Source organism: Scyliorhinus torazame, chromosome 20 (genome assembly GCF_047496885.1).
Source record: "Scyliorhinus torazame isolate Kashiwa2021f chromosome 20, sScyTor2.1, whole genome shotgun sequence".
Lineage (NCBI taxonomy): Eukaryota > Metazoa > Chordata > Chondrichthyes > Carcharhiniformes > Scyliorhinidae > Scyliorhinus > Scyliorhinus torazame.
In genome coordinates, this window is record NC_092726.1 from 126,723,319 (window position 1) to 126,742,738 (window position 19,420).

A 19,420-nucleotide genomic window follows, 5' to 3' on the forward strand; every position below is an offset into this window, starting at 1 on the left:
TCAGTACAGCAGATGAGGGGGATCAGGAGTCCGTTCAGTACCGTGTGTCTGGCACAGCAGATCAGGGGGTCAGGAGGCCGTTCAGTACCGTGTGTCTGGTACAGCAGATCAGGGGGATCAGGAGGCCGTTCAGAACCGTGTGTCTGGTACAGCAGATCAGCGGGATCAGGAGGCCGTTCAGTACCGTGTGTCTAGTACAGCAGATCAGGGGGATCAGGAGGCCGTTCAGTACCGTGTGTCTGGTACAGCAGATCAGGGTGAACAAGAGGCCGTTCAGTGCCGTGTGTCTGGTACAGCAGATCAGGGGGATCGGGAGGCCGTTCAGTACCGTGTGTCTGGTACAGCAGATCAGGAGGATCAGGAGGCCGTTCAGTACCGTGTGTCTGGTACAGCAGATCAGGGGATCAGGAGGCCGTTCAGTACCGTGTGTCTGGTACAGCAGATCAGGGGGATCAGGAGGCCGTTCAATACCTTGTCTCTGGTACAGCAGATCAGGAGGATCAGGAGGCCGTTCAGTACCGTGTGTCTGGTACAGCAGCTCAGGGGGATCAGGAGGCCTTTCAGTACCGTGTGTCTGGTACAGCAGATCAGGGGATCAGGAGGCCGTTCAGTACCGTTATGTCTGGTACAACAGATCAGGGGGATCAGGAGGCCGTTCAGTACCGTGTGTCTGGTACAGCAGATCAGTGGGATCAGGAGGCCGTTCAGTACCGTGTGTCTGGTACAGCAGATCAGGGGGATCAGGAGGCCGTTCAATACCTTGTCTCTGGTACAGCAGATCAGGAGGATCAGGAGGCCGTTCAGTACCGTGTGTCTGGTACAGCAGCTCAGGGGGATCAGGAGGCCTTTCAGTACCGTGTGTCTGGTACAGCAGATCAGGGGGATCAGGATGCCGTTCAGTACCGTGTGTCTGGTACAGCAGATCAGGGGATCAGGAGGCCGTTCAGTACCGTTATGTCTGGTACAACAGATCAGGGGGATCAGGAGGCCGTTCAGTACCGTGTGTCTAGTACAGCAGATCAGGGGGATCAGGAGGCCGTTCAGTACCGTGTGTCTGGTACAGCAGATCAGGAGGATCAGGAGGCCGTTCAGTACCGTGTGTCTGGTACAGCAGATCAGGGGGATCAGGAGGCCGTTCAGTACCGTGTGTCTGGTACAGCAGATCAGGGGGATCAGGAGGCCGTTCAATACCTTGTCTCTGGTACAGCAGATCAGGAGGATCAGGAGGCCGTTCAGTACCGTGTGTCTGGTACAGCAGCTCAGGGGGATCAGGAGGCCTTTCAGTACCGTGTGTCTGGTACAGCAGATCAGGGGGACCAGGAGGCCGTTCAGTACCGTGTGTCTGGTACAGCAGATCAGGGGATCAGGAGGCCGTTCAGTACCGTTATGTCTGGTACAACAGATCAGGGGGATCAGGAGGCCGTTCAGTACCGTGTGTCTGGTGCAGCAGATCAGGGGGATCAGGAGGCCGTTCAGTACCGTTATGTCTGGTACAACAGATCAGGGGGATCAGGAGGCCGTTCAGTACCGTGTGTCTAGTACAGCAGATCAGAGGGAACAGGAGACCGTTCAGTACCGTGTTTCTGGTACAGCAGATCAGGGCGATCAGGAGGCCGTTCAGTACCGTGTGTCTGGTACAGCAGATCAGGGGGATCAGGAGCCCCTTCAGTACCGTGTGTCTGGTACAGCAGATCAGGAGGATCAGGAGGCCGTTCAGTACCGTGTGCCTGGTACAGCAGATCAGGGGGATCAGGAGGACGTTCATTACCGTGTGTCTGGTGCAGCAGATCAGGGGGATCAGGAGGCCGTTCAGCACCGTGTGTCTAGTACAGCAGATCAGGGGGATCAGGAGGCCCTTCAGTACCGTGTGTCTGGTACACCAGATCAGGAGGATCAGGAGGCCGTTCAGTACCGTGTGTCTGGTACAGCAGATGAGGGGGATCAGGAGGCCGTTCAGTACCGTGTGTCTGGTACAGCAGATCAGGAGGATCAGGAGGCCGTTCAGTACCGTGTGCCTGGTACAGCAGATGAGGGGGATCAGGAGGCCGTTCAGTACTGTGTGTCTGTTACAGCAGATCAGGGGAATCAGGAGGCCGTTCAGTACCGTGTGTCTGGTGCAGCAGATCAGGAGGATCAGGAGGCACTTCAGTACCGTGTGCCTGGTACAGCAGATGAGGGGGATCAGGAGGCCGTTCAGTACCGTGTGCCTGGTACAGCAGATAAGGGGGATCAGGAGGCCGTTCAGTACTGTGTGTCTGTTACAGCAGATCAGGGGGATCAGGAGGCCGTTCAGTACCGTGTGTCTAGTACAGCAGATCAGAGGGATCAGGAGGCCGTTCAGTACCGTGTGTCTGGTACAGCAGATCAGGGCGATCAGGAGGCCGTTCAGTACCGTGTGTCTAGTACAGCAGATCAGGTGGATCAGGAGGCCATTCAGTATCTTGTGTCTGGTACAGCAGATCAGGGGGATCAGGAGGCCGTTCAGTACCGTGTGTCTGGTACAGCAGATCAGGGGGAGCAGGAGGCCGTTCAGTACCGTGTGCCTGGTACAGCAGATGAGGGGGATCAGGAGGCCGTTCAGTACCGTGTGCCTGGTACAGCAGATGAGGGGGATCAGGAGACCGTTCAGTACTGTGTGTCTGTTACAGCAGATCAGGGGGATCAGGAGGCCGTTCAGTACCGTGTGTCTAGTACAGCAGATCAGAGGGATCAGGAGGCCGTTCAGTACCGTGTGTCTGGTACAGCAGATCAGGGCGATCAGGAGGCCGTTCAGTACCGTGTGTCTAGTACAGCAGATCAGGTGGATCAGGAGGCCATTCAGTATCTTGTGTCTGGTACAGCAGATCAGGGGGATCAGGAGGCCGTTCAGTACCGTGTGTCTGGTACAGCAGATCAGGGGGAGCAGGAGGCCGTTCAGTACCGTGTGTCTGGTATAGCAGATCAGGAGGATCAGGAGGCCGTTCAGTACCGTGTGTCTGGTACAGCAGCTCAGGAGGATCAGCAGGCCCTTCAGTACCGTGTGTCTGGTACAGCAGATCAGGGGGATCAGGAGGCCGTTCAGAACCGTGTGTCTGGTACAGCAGATCAGCGGGATCAGGAGGCCGTTCAGTACCGTGTATCTAGTACAGCAGATCAGGGGGATCAGGAGGCCGTTCAGTACCGTGTGTCTGGTACAGCAGATCAGGAGGATCAGGAGGCCGTTCAGTACCGTGTGCCTGGTACAGCAGATCAGGAGGATCAGGAGGCCGTTCAGTACCGTGTGCGTGGTACAGCAGATGAGGGGGATCAGGAGGCCGTTCAGTACTGTGTGTCTGTTACAGCAGATCAGGGGGATCAGGAGGCCGTTCAGTACCGTGTGTCTGGTGCAGCAGATCAGGAGGATCAGGAGGCCGTTCAGTACCGTGTGCCTGGTACAGCAGATGAGGGGGATCAGGAGGCCGTTCAGTACCGTGTGCCTGGTACAGCAGATGAGGGGGATCAGGAGGCCGTTCAGTACTGTGTGTCTGTTACAGCAGATCAGGGGGATCAGGAGGCCGTTCAGTACCGTGTGTCTAGTACAGCAGATCAGAGGGACCAGGAGGCCGTTCAGTACCGTGTGTCTGGTACAGCAGATCAGGGCGATCAGGAGGCCGTTCAGTACCGTGTGTCTAGTACAGCAGATCAGGTGGATCAGGAGGCCATTCAGTGTCTTGTGTCTGGTACAGCAGATCAGGGGGATCAGGAGGCCGTTCAGTACCGTGTGTCTGGTACAGCAGATCAGGGGGAGCAGGAGGCCGTTCAGTACCGAGTGTCTGGTATAGCAGATCAGGAGGATCAGGAGGCCGTTCAGTACCGTGTGTCTGGTACAGCAGCTCAGGAGGATCAGCAGGCCCTTCAGTACCGTGTGTCTGGTACAGCAGATCAGGGGGATCAGGAGGCCGTTCAGAACCGTGTGTCTGGTACAGCAGAGCAGCGGGATCAGGAGGCCGTTCAGTACCGTGTGTCTAGTACAGCAGATCAGGGGGATCAGGAGGCGGTCCAGTACCGTGTGTCTGGTGCAGCAGATCAGGGGGATCAGGAGGCCGTTCAGTACCGTGTGTCTGGTACAGCAGATCAGGGGGATCAGGAGGCCGTTCAGTACCGTGTGTCTGGTACAGCAGATCAGGAGGATCAGGAGACCGTTCAGTACCGTGTGACTGGTACAGCAGATCAGGGGGATCAGGAGGCCGTTCAGTACCGTGTGACTGGTACAGCAGATCAGGAGGATCAGGAGGCCGTTCAGTACCGTGTGTCTGGTACAGCAGATCAGGGGGATCAGGAGGCCGTTCAGTACCGTGTGTCTCGTACAGCAGATCAGGGGGATCAGGAGGCCGTTCAATACCTTGTCTCTGGTACAGCAGATCAGGAGGATCAGGAGGCCGTTCAGTACCGTGTGTCTGGTACAGCAGCTCAGGGGGATCAGGAGGCCTTTCAGTACCGTGTGTCTGGTACAGCAGATCAGGGGGATCAGGAGGCCGTTCAGTACCGTGTGTCTGGTACAGCAGATCAGGGGATCAGGAGGCCGTTCAGTACCGTTATGACTGGTACAACAGATCAGGGGGATCAGGAGGCCGTTCAGTACCGTGTGTCTGGTGCAGCAGATCAGGGGGATCAGGAGGCCGTTCAGTACCGTTATGTCTGGTACAACAGATCAGGGTGATCAGGAGGCCTTTCAGTACCGTGTGTCAAGTACAGCAGATCAGAGGGAACAGGAGACCGTTCAGTACCGTGTTTCTGGTACAGCAGATCAGGGCGATCAGGAGGCCGTTCAGTACCGTGTGTCTGGTACAGCAGATCAGGGGGATCAGGAGCCCCTTCAGTACCGTGTGTCTGGTACAGCAGATCAGGAGGATCAGGAGGCCGTTCAGTACCGTTTGCCTGGTACAGCAGATCAGGGGGATCAGGAGGACGTTCATTACCGAGTGTCTGGTGCAGCAGATCAGGGGGATCAGGAGGTCCTTCAGTACCGTGTGTCTGGTACAGCAGATCAGGAGGATCAGGAGGCCGTTCAGTACCGTGTGCCTGGTACAGCAGATCAGGGGGATCAGGAGGACGTTCATTACCGTGTGTCTGGCACAGCAGATCAGGGGGATCAGGAGCCCCTTCAGTACCGTGTGTCTGGTACAGCAGGTCAGGGGGATCAGGAGGCCGTTCAGTACCGTGTGTCTGGTACAGCAGATCAGGAGGATAAGGAGGACGTTCAGTACCGTGTGTCTAGTACAGCAGATCAGGGGGATCAGGAGGCCGTTCAGTACCGTGTGTCTGGTACAGCAGATCAGGAGGATCAGGAGGCCGTTCAGTACCGTGTGTCTGGTACAGCAGATCAGGGGGATCAGGAGGCCGTTCAGTACCGTGTGTCTGGTACAGCAGATCAGGGCGATCAGGAGGCCGGTCAGTACCGTGTGTCTGGTACAGCAGATCAGGGGGATCAGGAGATCCTTCAGTACCTTGTGTCTGTTACAGCAGATCAGGGGGATCAGGAGGCCGTTTAGTACCGTGTGTCTGGTACAGCAGATCAGGGGGATCAGGAGATCCTTCAGTACCGTGTGTCTGTTACAGAAGATCAGGGGGATCAGGAGGCCGTTCAGTACCGTGTGTCTGGTACAGCAGATCAGGGGGATCAGGAGGCCGTTCCGTACCGTGTGTCTGGTACAGCAGATCAGGGGGATCAGGCGGCCGTCCAGTACCTTGTGCCTGGTACAGCAGATCAGGGGGATCAGGAGGCCGATCAGTACCGTGTGTCTGGTACAGCAGATCAGGGGGATCAGGAGGCTGTCCAGTACCTTGTGTCTCGTACAGCAGATCAGGGTGATCAGGAGACCGTTCCGTACCGTGTGTCTGGTACAGCAGATCAGGGGGATCAGGAGCCCCTTCAGTACCGTGTGTCTGGTACAGCAGATCAGGGGGATCAGGAGGCCGTTCAGTACCGTGTGCCTGGTACAGCAGATCAGGGGGATCAGGAGGCCGTTCAGTACCGTGTCTCTGGTACAGCAGATCAGGGGGTCAGGAGGCCGTTCAGTACCGTGTGTCTGGTACAGCAGATCAGGGGGATCAGGAGGCCGTTCAGTACATTGTGTCTTGTACAGCAGATCAGGGGATTCGGGAGGGCGTTCAGTACCGTGTGTCTGGTACAGCAGATCAGGAGGCCGTTCAGTACCGTGTGTCCAGTACAACAGATCAGGGTGAACAGGAGGCCGTTCAGTACCGTGTGTCTGGTACAGCAAATCAGGGGGATCAGGAGGCCGTTCAGTACCGTGTGTCTGGTACAGCAGATCAGGAGGATCAGGAGGCCGTTCAGCACCGTGTGTCTAGTACAGCAGATCAGGGGGATCAGGAGGCCCTTCAGTACCGTGTGTCTGGTACAGCAGATCAGGAGGATCAGGAGGCCGTTCAGTACCGTGTGTCTGGTACAGCAGATGAGGGGGATCAGGAGGCCGTTCAGTACCGTGTGTCTGGTACAGCAGATCAGGAGGATCAGGAGGCCGTTCAGTACCGTGTGCCTGGTACAGCAGATGAGGGGGATCAGGAGGCCGTTCAGTACTGTGTGTCTGTTACAGCAGATCAGGGGGATCATGAGGCCGTTCAGTACCGTGTGTCTAGTACAGCAGATCGGAGGGATCAGGAGGCCGTTCAGTACCGTGTGTCTGGTACAGCAGATCAGGGCGATCAGGTGGCCGTTCAGTACCGTGTGTCTAGTACAGCAGATCAGGTGGATCAGGAGGCCGTTCAGTATCTTGTGTCCGGTACAGCAGATCAGGGGGATCAGGAGGCCGTTCAGTACCGTGTGTCTGGTACAGCAGATCAGGGGGAGCAGGAGGCCGTTCAGTACCGTGTGTCTGGTATAGCAGATCAGGAGGATCAGGAGGCCGTTCAGTACCGTGTGTCTGGTACAGCAGCTCAGGAGGATCAGGAGGCCCTTCAGTACCGTGTGTCTGGTACAGCAGATCAGGTGGATCAGGAGGCCGTTCAGTACCGTGTGTCTGGTACAGCAGGTCAGCGGGATCAGGAAGCCGTTCAGTACCGTGTGTCTAGTACAGCAGATCAGCGGGATCAGGAGGCCGTTCACTACCGTGTGTCTGGTACAGCAGATCAGGAGGGTCAGGAGGCCGTTAAGTACCATGTGTCTGGTAGAGCAGATCAGGGGGATCAGGAGGCCGTTCAGTACCGTGTGTCTGGTACAGCAGATCAGGGCATCAGGAGGCCGTTCAGTACCGTTATGTCTGGTACAACAGATCAGGGGGATGAGGAGGCCGTTCAGTACCGTGTGTCTGGTACAGCAGATCAGGGGATCAGGAGGCCGTTCAGTACCGTTATGTCTGGTACAACAGATCAGGGGGATAAAGAGGCCGTTCAGTACCGTGTGTCTGGTGCAGCAGATCAGGGGGATCAGGAGGCCGTTCAGTACCGTTATGTCTGGTACAACAGGTCAGGGGGATCAGGAGGCCGTTCAGTACCGTGTGTCTAGTACAGCAGATCAGAGGGAATAGGAGACCGTTCAGTACCGTGTTTCTGGTACAGCAGATCAGGGGGATGAGGAGGCCGTTCAGTACCGTGTGTCTGGTGCAGCAGATCAGGGGGATCAGGAGCCTCTTCAGTACCGTGTGTCTGGTACAGCAGATCAGGAGGATCAGGAGGCCGTTCAGTACCGTGTGCCTGGTACAGCAGATCAGGGGGATCAGGAGGACGTTCATTACCGTGTGTCTGGTGCAGCAGATCAGGGGGATCAGGAGGTCCTTCAGTACCGTGTGTCTGGTACAGCAGATCAGGAGGATCAGGAGGCCGTTCAGTACCGTGTGACTGGTACAGCAGATGAGGTGGATCAGGAGGCCGTTCAGTACTGTGTGTCTGTTACAGCAGATCAGGGGGATCAGGAGGCCGTTCAGTACCGTGTGTCTGGTGCAGCAGATCAGGAGGATCAGGAGGCCGTTCAGTACCGTGTGCCTGGTACAGCAGATGAGGGGGATCAGGAGGCCGTTCAGTACCGTGTGCCTGGTACAGCAGATGAGGGGGATCAGGAGGCCGTTCAGTACTGTGTGTCTGTTACAGCAGATCAGGGGGATCAGGAGGCCGTTCAGTACCGTGTGTCTAGTACAGCAGATCAGAGGGATCAGGAGGCCGTTCAGTACCGTGTGTCTGGTACAGCAGATCAGGGCGATCAGGAGGCCGTTCAGTACCGTGTGTCTAGTACAGCAGATCAGGTGGATCAGGAGGCCGTTCAGTATCTTGTGTCTGGTACAGCAGATCAGGGGGATCAGGAGGCCGTTCAGTACCGTGTGACTGGTACAGCAGATCAGGGGGAGCAGGAGGCCGTTCAGTACCGTGTGTCTGGTATAGCAGATCAGGAGGATCAGGAGGCCTTTCAGTACCGTGTGTCTGGTACAGCAGCTCAGGAGGATCAGGAGGCCCTTCAGTACCGTGTGTCTGGTACAGCAGATCACGTGGATCAGGAGGCCGTTCAGTACCGTGTGTCTGGTACAGCAGATCAGCGGGATCAGGAGGCCGTTCAGTACCGTGTGTCTCGTACAGCAGTTCAGCGGGATCAGGAGGCCGTTCAGTACCGTGTGTCTGGTACAGCAGATCAGGAGGATCAGGAGGCCGTTCAGTACCGTGTGTCTGGTACAGCAGATCAGGGGGATCAGGAGGCCGTTCAGTACCGTGTGTCTGGTACAGCAGATCAGGGGGAGCAGGAGGCCGTTCAGTACCGTGTGTCTGGTATAGCAGATTAGGAGGATCAGGAGGCCTTTCAGTACCGTGTGTCTGGTACAGCAGCTCAGGAGGATCAGGAGGCCCTTCAGTACCGTGTGTCTGGTACAGCAGATCAGGTGGATCAGGAGGCCGTTCAGTACCGTGTGTCTGGTACAGCAGATCAGCGGGATCAGGAGGCCGTTCAGTACCGTGTGTCTGGTACAGCAGATCAGGAGGATCAGGAGGCCGTTCAGTACCGTGTGTCTGGTACAGCAGATCAGGGGGAGCAGGAGGCCGTTCAGTACCGTGTGTCTGGTATAGCAGATCAGGAGGATCAGGAGGCCTTTCAGTACCGTGTGTCTGGTACAGCAGATCAGGAGGATCAGGAGGCCGTTCAGTACCGTGTGTCTGGTGCAGCAGATCAGGGGGATCAGGAGGCCGTTCAGTACCGTTATGTCTGGTACAACAGGTCAGGGGGATCAGGAGGCCGTTCAGTACCGTGTGTCTAGTACAGCAGATCAGAGGGAACAGGAGACCGTTCAGTACCGTGTTTCTGGTACAGCAGATCAGGGGGATGAGGAGGCCGTTCAGTACCGTGTGTCTGGTGCAGCAGATCAGGGGGATCAGGAGGCCGTTCAGTACCGTTATGTCTGGTACAACAGGTCAGGGGGATCAGGAGGCCGTTCAGTACCGTGTGTCTAGTACAGCAGATCAGAGGGAACATGAGACCGTTCAGTACCGTGTTTCTGGTACAGCAGATCAGGGCGATCAGGTGGCCGTTCAGTACCGTGTGTCTGGTACAGCAGATCAGGGGGATCAGGAGCCCCTTCAGTACCGTGTGTCTGGTACAGCAGATCAGGAGGATCAGGAGGCCGTTCAGTACCGTGTGCCTGGTACAGCAGATCAGGGGGATCAGGAGGACGTTCATTACCGTGTGTCTGGTGCAGCAGATCAGGGGGATCAGGAGGCCGTTCAGTACCGTGTGTCTGGTGCAGCAGATCAGGGGGATCAGGAGGCCGTTCAGTACCGTGTGTCTAGTACAGCAGATCAGAGGGAACAGGAGACCGTTCAGTACCGTGTTTCTGGTACAGCAGATCTGGGCGATCAGGAGGCCGTTCAGTACCGTGTGTCTGGTACAGCAGATTAGGGGGATCTGGAGCCCCTTCAGTACCGTGTGTCTGGTACAGCAGATCAGGAGGATCAGGAGGCCGTTCAGTACCGTGTGTCTGGTACAGCAGATGAGGGGGATCAGGAGGACGTTCATTACCGTGTGTCTGGTGCAGCAGATCAGGGGGATCAGGAGGCCGTTCAGCTCCGTGTGTCTAGTACAGCAGATCAGGGGGATCAGGAGGCCCTTCAGTACCGTTTGTCTGGTACACCAGATCAGGAGGATCAGGAGGCCGTTCAGTACCGTGTGTCTGGTACAGCAGATGAGGGGGATCAGGAGGCCGTTCAGTACCGTGTGTCTGGTACAGCAGATCAGGGCGATCAGGTGGCCGTTCAGTACCGTGTGTCTAGTACAGCAGATCAGGTGGATCAGGAGGCCGTTCAGTACTGTGTGTCTGTTACAGCAGATCAGGGGGGTCAGGAGGCCGTTCAGTACCGCGTGTCTGGTGCAGCAGATCAGTGGGATCAGGAGGCCGTTCAGTACCGTGTGCCTGGTACAGCAGATGAAGGGGATCAGGAGGCCGTTCAGTACCGTGTGCCTGGTACAGCAGATGAGGGGGATCAGGAGGCCGTTCAGTACTGTGTGTCTGTTACAGCAGATCAGGGGGATCAGGAGGCCGTTCAGTACCGTGTGTCTGGTACAGCAGATCAGAGGGATCAGGAGGCCGTTCAGTACCGTGTGTCTGGTACAGCAGATCAGGGCGATCAGGAGGCCGTTCAGTACCGTGTGTCTAGTACAGCAGATCAGGTGGATCAGGAGGCCATTCAGTATCTTGTGTCTGGTACAGCAGATCAGGGGGATCAGGAGGCCGTTCAGTGCCGTGTGTCTGGTACAGCAGATCAGGGGGAGCAGGAGGCCGTTCAGTACCGTGTGTCTGGTATAGCAGATCAGGAGGATCAGGAGGCCGTTCAGTACCGTGTGTCTGGTACAGCAGCTCAGGAGGATCAGCAGGCCCTTCAGTACCGTGTGTCTGGTACAGCAGATCAGGGGGATCAGGAGGCCGTTCAGAACCGTGTGTCTGGTACAGCAGATCAGCGGGATCAGGAGGCCGTTCAGTACCGTGTGTCTAGTACAGCAGATCAGGGGGATCAGGAGGCGGTCCAGTACCGTGTGTCTGGTGCAGCAGATCAGGGGGATCAGGAGGCCGTTCAGTACCGTGTGTCTGGTACAGCAGATCAGGGGGATCAGGAGGCCGTTCAGTACCGTGTGTCTGGTACAGCAGATCAGGAGGATCAGGAGGCCGTTCAGTACCGTGTGACTGGTACAGCAGATCAGGGGGATCAGGAGGCCGTTCAGTACCGTGTGACTGGTACAGCAGGTCAGGAGGATCAGGAGGCCGTTCAGTACCGTGTGTCTGGTACAGCAGATCAGGGGGATCAGGAGGCCGTTCAGTACCGTGTGTCTGGTGCAGCAGATCAGGGGGATCAGGAGGCCGTTCAGTACCGTGTGCCTGGTACAGCAGATGAGGGGGATCAGGAGGCCGTTCAGTACCGTGTGCCTGGTACAGCAGATGAGGGGGATCAGGAGGCCGTTCAGTACTGTGTGTCTGTTACAGCAGATCAGGGGGATCAGGAGGCCGTTCAGTACCGTGTGTCTAGTACAGCAGATCAGAGGGATCAGGAGGCCGTTCAGTACCGTGTGTCTGGTACAGCAGATCAGGGCGATCAGGAGGCCGTTCAGTACCGTGTGTCTAGTACAGCAGATCAGGTGGATCAGGAGGCCATTCAGTATCTTGTGTCTGGTACAGCAGATCAGGGGGATCAGGAGGCCGTTCAGTACCGTGTGTCTGGTACAGCAGATCAGGGGGAGCAGGAGGCCGTTCAGTACCGTGTGTCTGGTATAGCAGATCAGGAGGATCAGGAGGCCGTTCAGTACCGTGTGTCTGGTACAGCAGCTCAGGAGGATCAGCAGGCCCTTCAGTACCGTGTGTCTGGTACAGCAGATCAGGGGGATCAGGAGGCCGTTCAGTACCGTGTGTCTGGTACAGCAGATCAGCGGGATCAGGAGGCCGTTCAGTACCGTGTGTCTAGTACAGCAGATCAGGGGGATCAGGAGGCGGTCCAGTACCGTGTGTCTGGTGCAGCAGATCAGGGGGATCAGGAGGCCGTTCAGTACCGTGTGTCTGGTACAGCAGATCAGGGGGATCAGGAGGCCGTTCAGTACCGTGTGTCTGGTACAGCAGATCAGGAGGATCAGGAGGCCGTTCAGTACCGTGTGACTGGTACAGCAGATCAGGGGGATCAGGAGGCCGTTCAGTACCGTGTGACTGGTACAGCAGATCAGGAGGATCAGGAGGCCGTTCAGTACCGTGTGTCTGGTACAGCAGATCAGGGGGATCAGGAGGCCGTTCAGTACCGTGTGTCTGGTACAGCAGATCAGGGGGATCAGGAGGCCGTTCAATACCTTGTCTCTGGTACAGCAGATCAGGAGGATCAGGAGGCCGTTCAGTACCGTGTGTCTGGTACAGAAGCTCAGGGGGATCAGGAGGCCTTTCAGTACCGTGTGTCTGGTACAGCAGATCAGGGGGATCAGGAGGCCGTTCAGTACCGTGTGTCTGGTACAGCAGATCAGGGGATCAGGAGGCCGTTCAGTACAGTTATGACTGGTACAACAGATCAGGGGGATCAGGAGGCCGTTCAGAACCGTGTGTCTGGTGCAGCAGATCAGGGGGATCAGGAGGCCGTTCAGTACCGTTATGTCTGGTACAACAGATCAGGGGGATCAGGAGGCCGTTCAGTACCGTGTGTCTAGTACAGCAGATCAGAGGGAACAGGAGACCGTTCAGTACCGTGTTTCTGGTACAGTGGTTCAGGGCGATCAGGAGGCCGTTCAGTACCGTGTGTCTGGTACAGCAGATCAGGGGGATCAGGAGGCCCTTCAGTACCGTGTGTCTGGTACGGCAGATCAGGATGATCAGGAGGCCGTTCAGTACCGTTTGCCTGGTACAGCAGATCAGGGGGATCAGGAGGTCCTTCAGTACCGTGTGTCTGGTACAGCAGATCAGGAGGATCAGGAGGCCGTTCAGTACCGTGTGCCTGGTACAGCAGATCAGGGGGATCAGGAGGACGTTCATTACCGTGTGTCTGGTACAGCAGATCAGGGGGATCAGGAGCCCCTTCAGTACCGTGTGTCTGGTACAGCAGATCAGGAGGATCAGGAGGCCGTTCCGTACCGTGTGTCTGGTACAGCAGATCAGGGGGATCAGGAGGCCGTTCAGTACCGTGTGTCTGGTACAGCAGATGAGGAGGATCAGGAGGCCGTTCAGTACCGTGTTGTCTAGTACAGCAGATCAGGGGGATCAGGAGGCCGTTCAGTACCGTGTGTCTGGTACAGCAGATCAGGAGGATCAGGAGGCCGTTCAGTACCGTGTGTCTGGTACAGCAGAACAGGGGGATCAGGAGGCCGTTCAGTACCGTGTGTCTGGTACAACAGATCAGTGGGATTAGGAGGCCGTTCAGTACCGTGTCTCTGCTACAGCAGATCAGGGGGTCAGGAGGCCGTTCAGTACCGTGTGTCTGTTACAGCAGATCAGGGGGATCAGGAGGCCGTTCAGTACATTGTGTCTGGTACAGCAGATCAGGGGGATCGGGAGGCCGTTCAGTACCGTGTGTCTAGTACAACAGATCTGGGCGAACAGGAGGCCGTTCAGTACCGTGTGTCTGGTACAGCAAATCAGGGGGATCAGGAGGCCGTTCAGTACCGTGTGTCTGGTACAGCAGATCAGGAGGATCAGGAGGCCGTTCAGCACCGTGTGTCTAGTACAGCAGATCAGGGGGATCAGGAGGCCCTTCAGTACCGTGTGTCTGGTACACCAGATCAGGAGGATCAGGAGGCCGTTCAGTACCGTGTGTCTGGTACAGCAGATCAGGAGGATCAGGAGGCCGTTCAGTACCGTGTGCCTGGTACAGCAGATGAGGGGGATCAGGAGGCCGATCAGTACTGTGTGTCTGTTACAGCAGATCAGGGGGATCAGGAGGCCGTTCAGTACCGTGTGTCTGGTACAGCAGATCAGGGGGATCAGGAGGCCGTTCAGTGCCGTGTGTCTAGTACAGCAGATCAGAGGGATCAGGAGGCCGTTCAGTACCGTGTGTCTGGTACAGCAGATCAGGGCGATCAGGAGGCCGTTCAGTACCGTGTGTCTAGTACAGCAGATCAGGTGGATCAGGAGGCCGTTCAGTATCTTGTGTCTGGTACAGCAGATCAGGGGGATCAGGAGGCCGTTCAGTACCGTGTGTCTGGTACAGCAGATCAGGAGGATCAGGAGGCCGTTCAGTACCTTGTGTCTGGTACAGCAGCTCAGGAGGATCAGGAGGCCCGTCAGTACCGTGTGACTGGTACAGCAGATCAGGGGGATCAGGAGGCCGTTCAGTACCGTGTGTCTGGTGCAGCAGATCAGTGAGATCAGGAGGCCGTTCAGTACCGTTATGTCTGGTACAACAGGTCAGGGGGATCAGGAGGCCGTTCAGTACCGTGTGTCTGGTACAGCAGATCAGGAGGATCAGTTGGCCGTTCAGTACCTTGTGTCTGGTGCAGCAGCTCAGGAGGATCAGGAGACCCGTCAGTACCGTGTGACTGGTACAGCAGATCAGGGGGATCAGGAGGCCGTTCAGAACCGTGTGTCTGGTACAGCAGATCAGCGGGATCAGGAGGCCGTTCAGTACCGTGTGTCTAGTACAGCAGATCAGGGGGATCAGGAGGCCGTTCAGGTCCGTGTGTCTGGTACAGCAGATCAGGAGGATCAGGAGGCCGTTCAGTACCGTGTGTCTGGTACAGCAGATCAGGAGGATCAGGAGGCCGTTCAGTACCGTGTGTCTGGTACAGCAGATCAGGGGGATCAGGAGGCCGTTCAGTACCGTGTGTCTGGTACAGCAGATCAGGGGGATCAGGCGGCCGTTCAGTACCTTTATGTCTGGTACAACAGATCAGGGGGATCAGGAGGCCGTTCAGTACCGTGTGTCTGGTGCAGCAGATCAGGGGGATCAGGAGGCCGTTCAGTACCTTTATGTCTGGTACAACAGATCAGGGGGATCAGGAGGCCGTTCAGTACCGTGTGTCTAGTACAGCATATCAGAGGGAACAGGAGACCGTTCAGTACCGTGTTTCTGGTACAGCAGATCAGGGCGATCAGGAGGCCGTTCAGTACCGTGTGTCTGGTACAGCAGATCAGGGGGATCAGGAGCCCCTTCAGTACCGTGTGTCTGGTACAGCAGATCAGGAGGATCAGGAGGCCGTTCAGTACCGTGTGCCTGGTACAGCAGATCAGGGGGATCAGGAGGATGTTCAGTACCGTGTGTCTGGTGCAGCTGATCATGGGGATCAGGAGGTCCTTCAGTACCGTGTGTCTGGTACAGCAGATCAGGGTGATCAGGAGGCCGTTCAGTACCGTGTGTCTAGTACAGCAGATCAGGGGGATCAGGAGGCCGTTCAGTACCTTGTGTCTGGTACAGCAGATCAGGGGGATCAGGAGGCCGTCCAGTACCGTGTGTCTGGTACAGCAGATCAGGGGGGTCAGGAGGCTGTCCAGTACCTTGTGTCTCGTACAGCAGATCAGGGGGATCAGGAGGCCATTCCGTACCGTGTGTCTGGTACAGCAGATCAGGGGGATCAGGAGCCCCTTCAGTGCCGTGTGTCTGGTACTGAAGATCAGGGGGATCAGGAGGCCGTTCAGTACCGTGTGTCTAGTACAGCAGATCAGGGGGATCAGGAGGCCGTTCAGTACCGTGTGTCTGGTACAGCAGATCAGGGGGTCAGGAGGCCGTTCAGTACCGTGTGTCTGGTACAGCAGATCAGGGGGATCGGGAGGCCGTTCAGTACCGTGTGTCTGGTACAGCAGATCAGGGTGAACAGGAGGCCATTCAGTACCGTGTGTCTGGTACAGCAGATCAGGGGGATCAGGAGGTCGTTCAGTACCGTGTGTCTGGTACAGCAGATCAGGAGGATCAGGAGGCCGTTCAGTTACGTGTGTCTGGTACAGCAGATCAGGGGGATCAGGAGGCCCTTCAGTACCGTGTGTCTCGTACACCAGATCAGGAGGATCAGGAGGCCGTTCAGTATCTTGTGTCAGTACAGCAGATGAGGGGGATCAGGAGTCCGTTCAGTACCGTGTGTCTGGCACAGCAGATCAGGGGGTCAGGAGGCCGTTCAGTACCGTGTGTCTGGTACAGCAGATCAGGGGGATCAGGAGGCCGTTCAGAACCGTGTGTCTGGTACAGCAGATCAGCGGGATCAGGAGGCCGTTCAGTACCGTGTGTCTAGTACAGCAGATCAGGGGGATCAGGAGGCCGTTCAGTACCGTGTGTCTGGTACAGCAGATCAGGGTGAACAAGAGGCCGTTCAGTGCCGTGTGTCTGGTACAGCAGATCAGGGGGATCGGGAGGCCGTTCAGTACCGTGTGTCTGGTACAGCAGATCAGGAGGATCAGGAGGCCGTTCAGTACCGTGTGTCTGGTACAGCAGATCAGGGGATCAGGAGGCCGTTCAGTACCGTGTGTCTGGTACAGCAGATCAGGGGGATCAGGAGGCCGTTCAATACCTTGTCTCTGGTACAGCAGATCAGGAGGATCAGGAGGCCGTTCAGTACCGTGTGTCTGGTACAGCAGCTCAGGGGGATCAGGAGGCCTTTCAGTACCGTGTGTCTGGTACAGCAGATCAGGGGATCAGGAGGCCGTTCAGTACCGTTATGTCTGGTACAACAGATCAGGGGGATCAGGAGGCCGTTCAGTACCGTGTGTCTGGTACAGCAGATCAGTGGGATCAGGAGGCCGTTCAGTACCGTGTGTCTGGTACAGCAGATCAGGGGGATCAGGAGGCCGTTCAATACCTTGTCTCTGGTACAGCAGATCAGGAGGATCAGGAGGCCGTTCAGTACCGTGTGTCTGGTACAGCAGCTCAGGGGGATCAGGAGGCCTTTCAGTACCGTGTGTCTGGTACAGCAGATCAGGGGGATCAGGATGCCGTTCAGTACCGTGTGTCTGGTACAGCAGATCAGGGGATCAGGAGGCCGTTCAGTACCGTTATGTCTGGTACAACAGATCAGGGGGATCAGGAGGCCGTTCAGTACCGTGTGTCTAGTACAGCAGATCAGGGGGATCAGGAGGCCGTTCAGTACCGTGTGTCTGGTACAGCAGATCAGGAGGATCAGGAGGCCGTTCAGTACCGTGTGTCTGGTACAGCAGATCAGGGGGATCAGGAGGCCGTTCAGTACCGTGTGTCTGGTACAGCAGATCAGGGGGATCAGGAGGCCGTTCAATACCTTGTCTCTGGTACAGCAGATCAGGAGGATCAGGAGGCCGTTCAGTACCGTGTGTCTGGTACAGCAGCTCAGGGGGATCAGGAGGCCTTTCAGTACCGTGTGTCTGGTACAGCAGATCAGGGGGACCAGGAGGCCGTTCAGTACCGTGTGTCTGGTACAGCAGATCAGGGGATCAGGAGGCCGTTCAGTACCGTTATGTCTGGTACAACAGATCAGGGGGATCAGGAGGCCGTTCAGTACCGTGTGTCTGGTGCAGCAGATCAGGGGGATCAGGAGGCCGTTCAGTACCGTTATGTCTGGTACAACAGATCAGGGGGATCAGGAGGCCGTTCAGTACCGTGTGTCTAGTACAGCAGATCAGAGGGAACAGGAGACCGTTCAGTACCGTGTTTCTGGTACAGCAGATCAGGGCGATCAGGAGGCCGTTCAGTACCGTGTGTCTGGTACAGCAGATCAGGGGGATCAGGAGCCCCTTCAGTACCGTGTGTCTGGTACAGCAGATCAGGAGGATCAGGAGGCCGTTCAGTACCGTGTGCCTGGTACAGCAGATCAGGGGGATCAGGAGGACGTTCATTACCGTGTGTCTGGTGCAGCAGATCAGGGGGATCAGGAGGCCGTTCAGCACCGTGTGTCTAGTACAGCAGATCAGGGGGATCAGGAGGCCCTTCAGTACCGTGTGTCTGGTACACCAGATCAGGAGGATCAGGAGGCCGTTCAGTACCGTGTGTCTGGTACAGCAGATGAGGGGGATCAGGAGGCCGTTCAGTACCGTGTGTCTGGTACAGCAGATCAGGAGGATCAGGAGGCCGTTCAGTACCGTGTGCCTGGTACAGCAGATGAGGGGGATCAGGAGGCCGTTCAGTACTGTGTGTCTGTTACAGCAGATCAGGGGAATCAGGAGGCCGTTCAGTACCGTGTGTCTGGTGCAGCAGATCAGGAGGATCAGGAGGCACTTCAGTACCGTGTGCCTGGTACAGCAGATGAGGGGGATCAGGAGGCCGTTCAGTACCGTGTGCCTGGTACAGCAGATAAGGGGGATCAGGAGGCCGTTCAGTACTGTGTGTCTGTTACAGCAGATCAGGGGGATCAGGAGGCCGTTCAGTACCGTGTGTCTAGTACAGCAGATCAGAGGGATCAGGAGGCCGTTCAGTACCGTGTGTCTGGTACAGCAGATCAGGGCGATCAGGAGGCCGTTCAGTACCGTGTGTCTAGTACAGCAGATCAGGTGGATCAGGAGGCCATTCAGTATCTTGTGTCTGGTACAGCAGATCAGGGGGATCAGGAGGCCGTTCAGTACCGTGTGTCTGGTACAGCAGATCAGGGGGAGCAGGAGGCCGTTCAGTACCGTGTGCCTGGTACAGCAGATGAGGGGGATCAGGAGGCCGTTCAGTACCGTGTGCCTGGTACAGCAGATGAGGGGGATCAGGAGACCGTTCAGTACTGTGTGTCTGTTACAGCAGATCAGGGGGATCAGGAGGCCGTTCAGTACCGTGTGTCTAGTACAGCAGATCAGAGGGATCAGGAGGCCGTTCAGTACCGTGTGTCTGGTACAGCAGATCAGGGCGATCAGGAGGCCGTTCAGTACCGTGTGTCTAGTACAGCAGATCAGGTGGATCAGGAGGCCATTCAGTATCTTGTGTCTGGTACAGCAGATCAGGGGGATCAGGAGGCCGTTCAGTACCGTGTGTCTGGTACAGCAGATCAGGGGGAGCAGGAGGCCGTTCAGTACCGTGTGTCTGGTATAGCAGATCAGGAGGATCAGGAGGCCGTTCAGTACCGTGTGTCTGGTACAGCAGCTCAGGAGGATCAGCAGGCCCTTCAGTACCGTGTGTCTGGTACAGCAGATCAGGGGGATCAGGAGGCCGTTCAGAACCGTGTGTCTGGTACAGCAGATCAGCGGGATCAGGAGGCCGTTCAGTACCGTGTATCTAGTACAGCAGATCAGGGGGATCAGGAGGCCGTTCAGTACCGTGTGTCTGGTACAGCAGATCAGGAGGATCAGGAGGCCGTTCAGTACCGTGTGCCTGGTACAGCAGATCAGGAGGATCAGGAGGCCGTTCAGTACCGTGTGCGTGGTACAGCAGATGAGGGGGATCAGGAGGCCGTTCAGTACTGTGTGTCTGTTACAGCAGATCAGGGGGATCAGGAGGCCGTTCAGTACCGTGTGTCTGGTGCAGCAGATCAGGAGGATCAGGAGGCCGTTCAGTACCGTGTGCCTGGTACAGCAGATGAGGGGGATCAGGAGGCCGTTCAGTACCGTGTGCCTGGTACAGCAGATGAGGGGGATCAGGAGGCCGT